Source organism: Lissotriton helveticus, chromosome 2_1 (genome assembly GCF_964261635.1).
Source record: "Lissotriton helveticus chromosome 2_1, aLisHel1.1, whole genome shotgun sequence".
Lineage (NCBI taxonomy): Eukaryota > Metazoa > Chordata > Amphibia > Caudata > Salamandridae > Lissotriton > Lissotriton helveticus.
Genome location: NC_136059.1, coordinates 248,667,653 through 248,681,888, shown reverse-complemented (window position 1 = coordinate 248,681,888; position 14,236 = coordinate 248,667,653). Strand labels below are relative to the sequence as shown.

The 14,236-nt window shown below is 41.8% G+C and overlaps 1 protein-coding gene across 2 annotated transcripts in view; it reads left to right on the top strand.

Annotated features, from left to right (window-relative positions):
• The window catches only part of LOXHD1 (lipoxygenase homology PLAT domains 1), a 1,099,077-nt gene that overhangs the window by 421,996 nt on the left and 662,845 nt on the right, over window positions 1-14,236 (top strand). The gene's annotated exons all lie outside the window — the stretch shown is intronic.

The following is a 14,236-nucleotide window of genomic DNA, read 5'->3' as shown; positions in this document are numbered from 1 at the left end:
AAAGAGTAGCAGATAAAGTCAACAGCCTTATCTTATGCCTCTCATATTTCTGAACTCTGCTGTTAAACACCCCTTTAGAAGAATCTTGGCAGCTGAATCTTTGTATATTTGCTTAATTATCCTACACAACCCCTTCCCCCCACCCAGGTCATTATGATGCAGCAGCATGCTCAAGTAGTTCCAATTCACCCGGTCAATTGCCTTTGCGGCATCCAATGTCAATATTGCTCAAGGGAGTTTAACCGTTGAGGTTATATCAGTTGCACCTGTCAACCCATGAGTTTGTTCATCAAAGTACCTCCCTGTCCTAAAACCCTTTGGATCTTTATGTGCAGACGGCTTTCATGAGGGAAAGACAAACTTCTGGAAGGTTTTATCCAAAAATGATAGTTGGCTATAAGATCATCATCTGATGCAGCTTCCCCAAGGTGTGAGCAAACAAGCTAACTTTTTTTAGAAATTTTGTAACTATTGTTCAGAAAAGTATTAACCACATCAAAGGCTTCGCTGGGCCACGTGTCTCCTCGAGCGAGCAACAAGAAGGAATCAGTATTCTTAATCACCAATTGTGATCATTAGGGTGAAGTTGTGGTCAAGATTAGAAAAAGTATTTTCAAACGACAATCATCACTTTGGCAGGATCAGCCAGTGACAAATAAGAACACATATATGCTCTTTCTTATCCGAAGACGACAATGGAATTCACTGTATCACCCCTCATTCAGATTTACTGTAATACGTCAATAGGGTAGTATAGAATCTGATAGGAGGAAATTTAGAAAATTAAACTGCTACCCAATAGGGATCCTGGTGCTATGTGGAGGGCTTACTGGAATGCCCTTGCTTTTACCAACATCTACAGGTATAGGCAACCCTGGGACCTGTGAGGACCTGTGCTGTTCACTTGTACAGATGCAGTATTTCTGGATAGAAATGATGTAGAAAAACAGCATCAATTGTAGGATAAGTCAAATATTCTTAAGCGCCTACACATTGAGCTTTACTTCAGTCACATTGGGTGAAGGAACACTTCTTTAGAAAGTTCATTGCAAACCTGTCATTAACTCGTGAGTGTTTAGCCTTTCTGTTTTAACATTTATGACCAACAGGTGTTACCTGGCTACAATCTGCTAAGTGCAGCCCTCCTGTGGCATAAAGGCTGACTCTTAGACACTTTTAGGGCATGTGACTTATTTCACAAATGTCCTTTAATGCTTATTTTCCAATGTATTCCTACCCAGAAACACTTTACACGTGTCATATCATATCAATTGATACAAACTGGTGAAACATTTTAGCATGCTCTGCAAAAAGGCCAGGGTTTAAATCGCTGTTAAATCCAAAATACCATTTCTGAGTGACCTCAAAAAAATGTACTCAACATATTGAGTAGGAGGTGTGAGGATTACTTCACTGACATTGCCCACCCAGTGCTGGTTCTTATGATGCACAGAAGCTTTTTAAATCGGAATCTAAAAGGAGCTATTTCATATACCGAAAAATTGTAGGTAAGGCGAAGCCAATATTGCATGGTGTCAACCGATCCTAGTGTTTTGCTCAGATCCAGCCATGGTCTTACCCTTACACCAATTTCTAAACATATGACTGGGAGTTATTTCAGACCCTGAGAGTGTCAACTGCTTACACACTGGGTTGGTATCCTTTTTTAACGTATTAAAGGCATGAATTTATGAATTAAGAACGAAATATTTTTTTATTGGAATCAGTGGAAGAAACTCGCGTACACAATGCACACATTGAATTCAGTACAGTCACCTCGATACAAAATAGGCTCATAAAGGTATGAGACGTGTTTAGAATCTCAAAAAGAGCACAATGAAACCACTCAGACTTCAAATACAAAACCCTTCATTTCGAAACAATACTGTTTAGGGGTAGAGAGAAAAGAGAGGATAACCATCATCAATTGTGCAGGAAGCCTAAGTTAAGCCTCCACATTTAATGCTCTCTATTAACAGATCACAAATTCTCTATACAGGTTAAGGTGGTATAGCTCGTATACAGAAAGATGTATCTTTTGTTTGCACCGATCATCAAAGTATCAAGAAACAGTCTGCTCTACCTATTTCAGAGCAACCCAATTGCACTTCTCTGTTATCTTTGAATAAAAGCAAAACAAAAATAAAATGTTGCTTAAATAATTGACTCATATTTTCGTGTTTGAGCACATGGTATAGCAGGAGTGGTATATTTATTTAACAACTTATTTGCGTTCTCTGAAATAGATAGGTAGAGCAGACTGTTTCTTGATACTTTGATTTTCCCCTATTGCTCTACCTCCATTCTTTTAGGGTTCCCCCTATTACTTCGTGGTCGCACCGATCATCAAGTCCCTTCTTATTGCGGCTCCTTTTCTGATCAGTTCTCTTTGTATTGTGGCGCCAAGATTGACCAGAACCATGCTCGAACTAGTTGCAGCTTATGGAGGACCCCTGGTTGGGAGATACCTCGCACCGATCACCAGTACTGCCTTACAGTACCTATCTTCAAGACCCATTTGAAAACTTGTTGCACCTCCATTTCAAAGCCTTCAGGATTCACCACAGTGGGCAGCCCCAGAATCCTGAGTTTTATCGCTTTTGCACTGTTCTCTCGTGCTCCAGTTTCTAACCTGGTGTAACAACAGACTGGTCGCAAAATTGTTTGCAAATTAAGCAGTGACTATTTGTGACCAGTCTTTAAATTTGCAATGCAACACATGTACTAATAAGTCGTGTCGCAGAATCTCTTGTTGCAGGGTGTCACTGAACAACCTTCCTAATGAATACTAATCAAGGACCCGTTGATTGGCTACAAACACAGGGATGGTGAACTGCAAGTAACAGCAGACCACCATCCCTGTGATTGCATGCCCATATGGGAATCCTTTTTTTTCTTTTTTTTAAGGTAGAACATATTCCTTAAAGGAGCCTGTGTTAAAAAAAATCCCATTTGGGAAGTCATTGGATGGAAGCAGGTAATGGCCGCCTGGACCATGTCCTGCTCCCTCCATGGCTTTGTTACATGATTCCCAAAAGGGAATCTGGTACCACCCTCTTTGACAAGTCATTAACATATCAATGGTTGGCTATCATAACTGTGGGCACAAACTATTGATATGCCTGATTGTAAATCGCAAATAGTGGGGGATGCACTTACATGCCGCCTCCTCTTTCTGATTGGGAATGAGTTGCTAAACCCATCACAGAATTAAAGAATGGTTTTAACACAAGGCAAAAAACCATTTTGCGATTGCAGACCTTGCAACTTTGCGAATCACATGGTTTGTGACCACAGAGTGATTTTGAACACCTGACCTTTACTCCCCAGCATGACAGCTCCACCCACAGCACAGTTCTCAAGCAGTGGGTTCATATACTGTCACCGCTCTCACTCTTTAGCTGTTTTTCTTCCTCTGACATACACAGCAGTTCAAGTTCTCCACTTCATGTTCAGTAAGAGTCATGAGGTTTGACAGTGATTCCGGTGTCCACTACATCATGGAAACTGTGGTTTTTGTGCGCATCATCCCCCTTTGCTTATTCGCAGGACACATCTCAGTATCACTTCTGCTTCCCCCACCCTCTGAAAGCAACGATCTTAGTGCACGAATGTTGCTTTTTCCTTTCCACTGCTTCTTCCTATGTTCATTCATCAGCATTTCCCTAGAACACACCACAAAACTGAATCTTCCCTTGAGTGTCTGCGCTTCATTCAGTGAGGGGCAGAAGTCTGGCTCCAGCATGCCATACCCTACTGCCACCTCCTCCACGGTCATGTCTCTTCCACTCCTCATACCACAGCCACTCCAATCAAAGCGGAAAAGCTCAGAGGTGCCAGTTGACCAGACTCACCAACCATCTAGGAGCCATTCACACAAGTCACAGAGGAAAAGTGCCGTCCCACCCGGGGATCAAGGTGCGGGTCATGTACTCCTGTGTCAACATCTTGGTACCCGGGGAAGAGATCTGTCACTTGCTGTATGCGGGTTCTAGGCTCCCACAGTGACTGCTACTTCATTACTGCACTTTACTCTTCACCTGAAAACGGCTCCAAGGATTAACCCATGACAGACCACCAAAGGCAAGCACCGTCTTGGAGGCACTAAGACTCTTCACCATCAGCTTTATTGGTTGCAATCCTTGACTTTTAGACTTGTGCTTCATTATACCTATTAATGCAGCACATGCTTGCAATTTTTTGTTGGTCAAATAGAAAATACAGTGGGTGGAGTTTATTGTACTTCTAAATGGACCAGTGTTTTACTGCCTGTCCATACTTCAGCATAACTATATGCAATAATAACATCTTTTGTTAACATTCGCACCCAGGAATCTAATCAAGGGTCCAGTGCTTATTAATAGTTTCCCCATTTGTGCCATACTCCTGCCCTCATATACAGACTCTCCTATCATGGAGGGATTTAAGAGTACCTGCTATGGTTAGTAGTGACGGGTCTAGTGTCTATTAATTGATTATGTCAGATTCTAGAAAACTTCAGTTCTTCTATTAACTCTTTTAATCCGTTATTCTATTTTTACTGTCCATCTTCTAAGTTGTTACAGTCACTGACAACGACGTTAAGGATGACTACAAGCTAATTGGCGAGGAAATCACCTATAGGCATCTCTATGTGTTTTATGCATCATGCATTCAAAGCGCCCATAATTCAATCCGTTGCCTAAAACCCTCTTTTTGATCCCAGCTGAGTGTGGCGATAATAGAGAAATGCCGTCTGTTTTGTCTGGAAGACTGGGGTATGCATCACTGTCAAGAGGATAGCCTTCCATGACCACTTTTAATCTTCAAAGGACAGATAATCTGCATTCCATTTAGCTCATTAATCTCAGCTAGAAAAAAATGCATTCACTTATGCAGAATACTCTTTGAAGCAATCTATTTAGCAGTAACTCTGTGGCACCCATTCCTGTAAAGCAAATAAAGCTTTAGGAGATCCGCAACTATAAGCGTACTTCATTTAATTAAAAACAGGTACGTATTTTTCAAATGTGTTTTGATATGTGATTTCTACAGAAAGAGGTTTAACATGTACAGTGTCTGTCTCATCCTAAAATTAAGAATCAACTGTGTCAGGTAGTACAATTGTACATTGAGTTTGCAAACATCTGCCATTGGGTCCCTAAATATGCTTATTGCCAAAATTCCCAAAATGTAGATACTTTTAAGATGGGTAAGTGACAAAAGATCTTTTGAGTCTTTCTTTAAAAGCCTACCACAATAAGTGTGCCACCTGTGTTCTTTACTGCCATGATATTTGTTGGTAAAACCGTTATTTGCACAATATTATTGTAAGACTTCTCTTAACTCTGAACCATCTCTGACACTTACTGAAAATCATCATCTGACATTTAAGCATGGTGTTGATCAAAAGAGAATCTGTTATATTTTGTACTGTTTACAATTGAGACATTTCTGGATTTTTCTCCCCTGTTTTCTCCAACTCGCTTCCTTCGAACGCATAATTCTGTGCCAAAAATGTTCCCCCCGAACCTTGGGTTAGTGCAATGTTGCAATTGTTCATGTTGGTGTGAGTTGGTTGTCCTTGCATTCATGACATCTTTGCCACTGTGAGTACCATTGTCATAACCTCACGTTTTGTCCATTTCTACAGCACAGAGAAGAGGTACCCGCGTATTTAATATTTTGACCTGAGAGCTGCTCTTCCTAATGAAGCAACTCGTACCTATGATTCTGTGAAGGAAATGATGAGGGAATGGTAAAGAAAATCCATGAATTTTCAAAGCCTTCTTGCCATATTCAGCCTTCAGAAAGCAGAGTGTGAGACAGGGTGGTACTATTTCTTGGCTGCGAGTATGGCAGTAGAAATACATTTCTTTTGGAAAATGTGTTTGTGATGCCTATGCTGCTGAAGGAACCCATACCAATGGCACGCTCCATTGGGCTTTATTTAGCTAAATTGATGGAAAATACATTTGTACTCCATAATATCCTTATGTATCAAGTTTATTAGTGGCATTTTTTAGATTCTATTTACAATTAGTTCTTTAGTGAGGTTCAGTTACTAAAAATGTGCACTGGGCATTCGCCCAGAACTTATTGCGACTGAAATCATTGGTTAGAAGTTATTTAGTGATCTTTTGAGCTGGAAGTGTTAACTTACGGTTCGTTTGTGGGATTCTCTGGCCAGAAATGTTAGCTAAAACTGATTTAGTGAGATCCCGAGCTAGAATTATTAGTTTGAAGTTCTGGCGAGATCCTGTAGGTAGTAATTCTAGTTAAAATTTGTTTTGTGAGTTCTCTAATGTATTCCTAAATTTAGAAAGTTTATTTAACAAATGAATTAGTGGCATGCTTCTTCCAGAATTGTTAGTTTTTCATGCACTTGCCCCACCTTTTAAATGTTAGTTATTGGTGACTTTGGTGGCTTTTATTTGGTGACTATTCCCTCTTAGAAGTGTTATTTTAAATTTCCTTAGTAGTGATCATCCACTAGTTGGACTAACTAAACGTATTAAGTGATATCTTTCATCTAGAAATATCTACTTTACATGTTTTGTTGGTGAGAAATGCTTTAGTGAGGTACTTCAGCCAGTTCTTAATTAAGATTCTCCAGTTAGAAATGGCAGCTGGAAGTTCTTTAGTGACTTCTCCCCCCCATCCCCAAGGTGTGTCTGATAGACGTTCTATAGAGGATTTCTCCTGCTCGGTATGTTAGAAATCTCACACTTGATAACTCCTGATTTTTTTTCTTTCATTGTCTTATGGTCACCCTGTTTGAAGTTAGCGTGCTAGCCACAGAATTTAGAGCATGCCTGCCCCATGCCAGGGTTATGTTAGCACATGAAAAAGATTTCTGAATATGACAAAAGGATGAAACCTCATGCATTTTCATGGTTCATGTTTATATGATTTACTGATGAAATTACTGCATTGCCATGGCATTTTATGTTTTCTTACGGCAGCCAAGAAAGCATAGTAAAAGATAAAATGTCATGCATTCGTTCAACTAGGTCAGAGGTGTCCAATGTAGGACCTAGAGAGCTGGATCCATGCCATATTTTCAGGATATCATTTATTTTCAGTTGGTGGTTATCCTCAGAAAGTGACATGGACCTGACCCTTCTGGTCCTCCATTGGACACCCCTGAACTAGGTACTGACAAGTCTGATATTTCTTTCCCAACAGGTTTTTGTTGTTGTGTGCTGGAAGTGAAATACATGACATTTTATACCATCTCGTCATGGTCTTGGAGAGTTAAGTGTGTGCAAGTAGGAATATGACAAGCCATGACATATAAAATATCATGTGTTTCAAATGTTTTTTTCAAGAGATAAGAGACAAAATACATAAAGGTTTTATGCAGATTTACCATATGCAGTTTGAAAGTCTGCGGCTACTTATTTCAGGAGTATTAAGGAAATGCCGGACAAGCAAGAAGCTGTACACAGTGAGTTATCCATTACTTATGCAGCCTATCTGTCACTTTCTGTCTTAATTACCTGGGTATGATCAGTGATGCCCCTCAATGTGTCCCCACGCCTCACATAGTACCTCACAAACTCTTCCTCCTGTTTTCACCAAAGACGCATGCCCTGCCCAATCCTTCAAGCTCCTTGTGACATCCGCTAGCATATCAGCTGTTGTATTTCTGTCTGCCACTCAAGTAGACATCCCAAGAAGGTTGCATGGGAGAGCTGAGTAACTGGTCAGAGCATGAACCCATGACAGTTGAATCTCACACAGGAGACAACATACACATAATATTCAGGAAAAGATGAATGAACAAATTCAGGAAACTTGATCCCAAGGTCATTGCTAAAAGGTCTTACAAGAAATAGACCTTAACGTGCTCCTTCACATGGAAATGGATGCTTTACTGCAATGAGCGACAGCAAAGGTGTATAGCACATAAACACCTATACAAAACTTTAAAGGTCCAACAGAACCAATGGGCCTTTATTAGCCCTAAATTGAACAGGTGGCTCTCCATTGATCATAAAAGAAATGAAACCTATCACCAGGGCTCCGCTCAACGGGAAATCTCAGATCCATGTGGAAAGGGGGCCCAGATTTTAAAGTGACATGGGGCCATACAGATGACTGAGATGTGCTATGCAAATGCTCGTAAATTATAACACACAAGATTCTTTCTTCCGTCAACAATGCGCTCGATCTCCCATCACATACAAGAGCCAAATTACATAATAGGACCTCATCTACGTAGCTATACCCCCATTTTAACCCACCATGGGAACACAAAGTGAAATACTTCAGAGGGTACGCACCATCTATTGTGGAGCGCCATCCTTTGTTATATTCGTATTATTGTAAGATCAGTGACAGCACCCTAGTAAGCAGGTTCATGTTTGGGTTAGCCACACGCTTCCAGACTCCATGAGGATTTTTTTCTGCTTTGTTACTCTGAAGACCAGAAACATAATTGAATGTCAAATGGGCGCCAAGGCAGTTGGTTCTACTCCATTTACTCTCACTCACCCAAACTAACCTGAATTCAGACTCAGAGAGTATCGTTCACCAGTACTTATCAAACCTGTATCACTTCCACCTACAAATCCTCAAACTCTTGCTCAGGCACTCCCTAGTACTAGGGGATCACTCTGTAAATTAGTTTCTTGTCTATAGAGGGTTCCTCTGACCTTTAATGGACTCCTGTCTAAGGCAGACTAGAGAGAAGTAAGAGGAAGATAAATATAGGAAACAGTAACAAAGGGAAAACGTAGGGATGACAAAGAACCCAAAAGAGTGAGAGAAAAAAACAGGAGGTTTAGGGTGTTGCAAGATGAAGGGTTTGAATTATTGGAACACAGAAACGAAGAAACCACAATGGAGGAAACCAAATCATGGAAAACCAATTTTAAGGAAATACAAAAAAACAAAAATCAAATAAAACATTTGGAAAGGAAAGATAATTTTAAGGAAAAATCTAAAATTTGATTGAATTTGGGTGGAGTTTAGGACTGCTATGGGTTTTTTGGGTTCAGGGAAGGGTAATGTTGAGGGTGGTGTGGAGTTTTTAAGGATCAGGAATAATCGGAGTTCAGGCATAGAAAGGGGATTTTAGGGTTTAGAGACTAACATCCCATTTGTGCCAAGGGCGCTTCATCACAGACGGTGACCGGTGAGGCACCAGTTTCCCAGGCAGCAGAAGTGAGAAAGGGACTAGATAGTGGTCAGTCCAGGCCAAAGGGATTGAGGGTGAAACAGTTACAGCACCCAGGTTGGAAAAGATGGGATCCAACAAATGTCCTGTGGAGTGCGTGCTTTCTGCCACATATTGCACGAGTTGGCAGACCTCTAAATCTGCCAAAAAAACAGCAATCTCAGGCTTGTCACTCTCTTCTAAATGAAGGTTGAGATTGCCCAAAATAGTGAGGTTAGCCGCTTTACTCGCAAGTAGGGCAACTTTGTCCACTAAAGCTTCCCTCCATTTTTTTGACGGCCCTGGAGGTCGGTATATAAGCAGCCCAGAGACCGTAGAGTTGTGATTAAGCCTGATTTGAAAAAAATCACTTTCACACTCAGGGATCACCTTCGTAAAACGATAGAAGAAAGGCTCCTTCAAGATTAGCGCAATACCGCCACCTCTCTTAACGGGGCGGTTGATTTGATACATAGTGTAACCTGGAGGAAGCGCCTACCAGGCCACTGCGCCCGAGTCCTGGTTTAATCAGGTCTTAGTTAAGAATAGGCCATTGGGTCGTTCCTCTGTTAACAGGTCACTGATCTCAGAGTGATGTTTAGCAAGAGACAGGCAATTTAAACTGAGGAATCGAATATGGGTTGCCTCTGAAGGTGGGGACCCACTTTTTTCCTTGTGGTAAACTAAGGTGCATTGGTCACACCGGAAAGATTTCACCTCGAGAGCCCAAAGATGCTTTGGACAGCTTAGGCAGTAAGTGTCCAAGGACAAAAGTTCAGAGCGAGTGTAAGACAATTCATCCCCTAAATTTTGATCAGAGTGACGGGCCCGCTGCGCACATCCGCTGCGCGCGTCCGCATAGTGTGGAGTAGAAACTGACGGTGTGCAACAACAGGCACCTCCCGCCGCATCTGATGGGCCCTTGGGCAGCCAATCAGCGCTCAATGCCGCCGAGACACGGAAATGTGGCTACCTTGATTTAACAAAAGCAAATGTGCATCAATATTTAAAAAGCAAGTGTGCAGAGTCCCTCATCAACAAGAAATCATTTAAAAACAAGTTAAAACAGGACTTTGAAAGCGCGCAGCGCGAATGCTTAGAGCAATGTTGAAGACCAAAGTTTATCTTTTCCAGAAGCAGAATTTTCATAATTTGGATAAGGTGGTCTAATACAGGAGTTTGTTCTTAATCACTAAGGGCCAGATGTAGAAAAATCGTATTTACCGATTTATAAATACCGAATTTTACCGATTCGGTATTTATGAATCGGTAAATATGAAGGAGGGAGATTTAGGTAGATTCGGTAATTGAATTACCGAATCTGTAAAAATCGGTATTTACCGAATCGGTAAATACCGATTCTGTATTGCCCATTGATTCCTATGGGCCTTGAAGTCCATAGGAATCAATGGGCAATACAGAATCGGTATTTACCGATTCGGTAAATACCGATTCCAGCAAGGGTGAAGGGGGTGTCACTTTGACACCCTCTAGCACCCCGAATACAGGCATGTGTGCCATGTGGCACACAGACATGCCCTAAGGGCATGTCTGTCTGTCACATGGCATAGGTGTGCATGCACACATGTGCATGCACACCTGGATTCGGTATTTTACCACCCAATTGGATTGGGTGGTAAAATACCGAATCTGAAAGGCCTTTGGGACTCAGAAGAGTCTCACCTACATCTGCAAGTTACCGAATCGGTAAAAATACCGATTCGGTATTTTACTGATTTGGTAAATTTACCGATCGGTAAATTTACCGAATCGGTAAAATTGGCCCCCTACATGCCAATTCTTAAATACCGGTCGGTAACGGCCGAAATCGGCCGTTACCGACCGGTATTTGGGCTCCTACATCTGGCCCTAAGGCTCATGGGATTTATAGTTTTATCATGTGGTTACTTATAGGTTTTCTGAAGGTTGCTGAGAAATATAAAGAAGACAAAAATGCATAATCCTCGCCTCTGTGCCCTTAATAGAATTTAAACTGACTTCACGATAGCTATGAAATGTTTTATTCGAAGAGGGATATTCTGATATTGAGCACTGCAGCCACAGTGTCTCTGGCATGTTAGAACTGTAATCCTGAATGACTGACTGTGATTTGAACAAGGTTTATAGTTAGTGACTTTTGTCCAGAATCTTCCTCATGTAGTAGAGGTTGAATATGGGTTAGTAATTGGAAAGGCCGGCCATGTTTTTTCAGTAGGTACTTGGTAGAATGGTTTTAGGACCAATCACTGTTTGAGAGATGCATGAGGGCGTCTCTGATACCAAGACGCAGTCTTACAATATAGTGTTTGATGCACACTCCTGGGCTTGGACATACTGTGAGGTTGACTGCATTTATTTTGCTCACAGATTGAAGCACTTGAGATTGCTGTGTGTTTGGAGGTGAGTGGGTAGTTGGTACTCTTGTAGAGGTTGATGGATGGGTAGGGTAATTTTCCTAGGCATTCCCAAATTAAGCAATAAGGACTTGTCAATTTTTGGAGGATTGGGTGATGAGCCATGACACATTGTTGGGTCTGTGATATCCCAGTAGATTTGAATAGCTTGCATGTTGGTCTGATAGCCTTTATGAATTGCTTTGGATAATATTTGTTTGCCCTCTGCACAATCCTTAAGTAGACTATCTGAGGCACGTGACAGCACAATTTTCCTCTGGCGATATCTTTTTCCCAGCAGCCAGTTCCTGTTGAACCATTTATTATTACTTACCTTGGGTTATGGTTTTGCTCTTTGAATTTTGAGTGTGTCTACCATGTTGAGATACCTGCTAAACGTTTCAAAGACTCTCACTAGAGCCAGTTGTGGGTCAATTACCGAATTTTGGAAGGTATGTCCCATGTTAAAGGTATCTGGAAAGTGGGTTTTGGAAGATCCTTTGGGGACATCCTATGACTACCAGACTCAGGGCTATTGTCCTTTGTATTAGAGAGTGTTGAGAGTGATGATGAAATGAACTGTTAGAATTTAGGGCTGGAATGTCATGTTGGCTGTGCTCTGTGAAGGAAGAGTGTCATATATAGTGTATGACCATCCATGTGCCAAGGGTGTTGACTATTATATAAATCCCATTTCACTCATGTGGCCCAGCTCTTCAGTGGCTTATCCATTTTCCTAACTATCAACACATAGGTTGAACTGTCCATAATATCATTATAATTTGATGGGATTGCACTTGACAATCCATACGAGGTTGACAGTCAGTCCCATGAAAACTGGGTATTAGTTTGTGTTCACCAGCAGCAAAGGGTCCTGTCCAATTGAAGTGGATGGTGCATATGAGACGGTACTCATGCATGAGTCACTTAATTCTCTGCAGATTTGTTTTGTGGTAAAAGAGAGGATCTTATGGAAGTGGTGAGGTTCTTGGGGATAACCAAGTCTCACTGAGGCCAAAGGTTTGATCCCTCTTCCATGGGAGTCATTGGGGACCTAGTACATTGGCCCAGAGGTATTTTGGCCTGAGAAGACTGTGGTGTGGTTGGTGCACTTGGAGGGAGATCTTGGTTGAATGTACCACTGGGGAGTGATGATATACTTGTTTTGCTTTACTCAAAATGTGGGTTGGTGATTCTCCATTTTGAGATCATCTGGGATTCTGTAAAGGTTGAAAATGACTGCGTTGCTTCCTTGGGAGATAATTTGCAACCTTTGACCATAACGTAGCTTACACAAGGTAAGTGTAATTGATGTACTGGATGCAATGATTATGGTATCGCCGCCTCTGGTCTTTGTTACATAAGTGATTTGTCTTACTCTGATCTCTGTTATTAAAGCAGTGGAATTAAATCCTGGCATACAAGAGTTCATTTCGGGCAAGTCCTTGTAGAGCATTTGTTTAATTCTGTGAGTAGTTGTAATATTCTGTCGAGCAAGGAGTGAATGGGTGCCAGCCGTATTTGGTCAGGTATTCCATAGGTAGTGTGGGTTAATTTATGGACTGTGACTTCCTATGTAGTCGATGAATGGGTGACTGGTTTGCCGGGTGGAGGTAAACCTAGGTTCTACGTGTTACCTTATTGATCGTGAGAGCATTTAGGGTATGAACTTAGTGCCAGGTGATAATCAACGAGGTCTCAGCCACAGTCTCAGGTGGAGTAATCTGGATGAGGTGCTTTCATTACTTTGGTCAGCCTGTATTCCCCACTGTTTATTACCATCCTTGATTGGCAGGTGGAATCCAAGGCTGGACTGGGAACAGAAACCAGCCCTGCAATTCCTCTCGACTAGCCCCGGGGTGGGGTTAGGGTGCTACTAAGAAGCACCGGACCAGGGGAGGAGGTGGTGCTAGTGTCAAGCACCTCTGCCGCTTTTGTTACAGTGTCCCATATTGCAGCACTGCGGCAAAACCAGCCCCAGTAACAAAACCTGCACCCACGAGTCAAAAAACGGCCCCAACCCTTCCGGCCCAGTGGGAAAACGCCCAGTGCCTACTACGGCCAGTCCGGGCCTAGTGGAATCTATTGGTATCCTCCAAGATGGTCCATCATTCACAGAGAAGCGATTGGCTGTATGTTGACCAGGCGGGTTTATGGGTTCTCTGAGTGGCGGAGCTCTTTAGCCTTAGTCTACATTTATTAGAATTGGAGCAGACTGGAAGCCATTTTAAGCTGCTGATATCTGGTCCATTCAAACCATAGACAGTCGACATTACCATTTCAATACTTCACGGTGCAACCAACCTTGATGTAATCATTCAGTCATTCCTCATTAGATGCCACTGAAATCTAACGCACGTAAACATCATCTTCCCCAGACACAAATCCACAGTTTAACAACCAATAGGAAGGCAGTGCTCAACAACGCCTCCATGAGTACCATACACACTGCAGGCCCCTGCAGTGAAACTCTAGTTCATCTCGTATATGGTAAATAGAATACACCTTCATGTATTTTCGACTGAAAAAAAAAATATTTTGTATAAATTACTGTCACTTTGAGCGAAGATGAAGCCTGGGTGCTGACGAGGGGAGAAGGTATGATGAATCGCTAGACGACTGCCGCATTTGAACTGCTGTGGATTTTAATTACATACCTACCGTGGCACAATCATTTCTGTACAATAACATTTTCTAACTC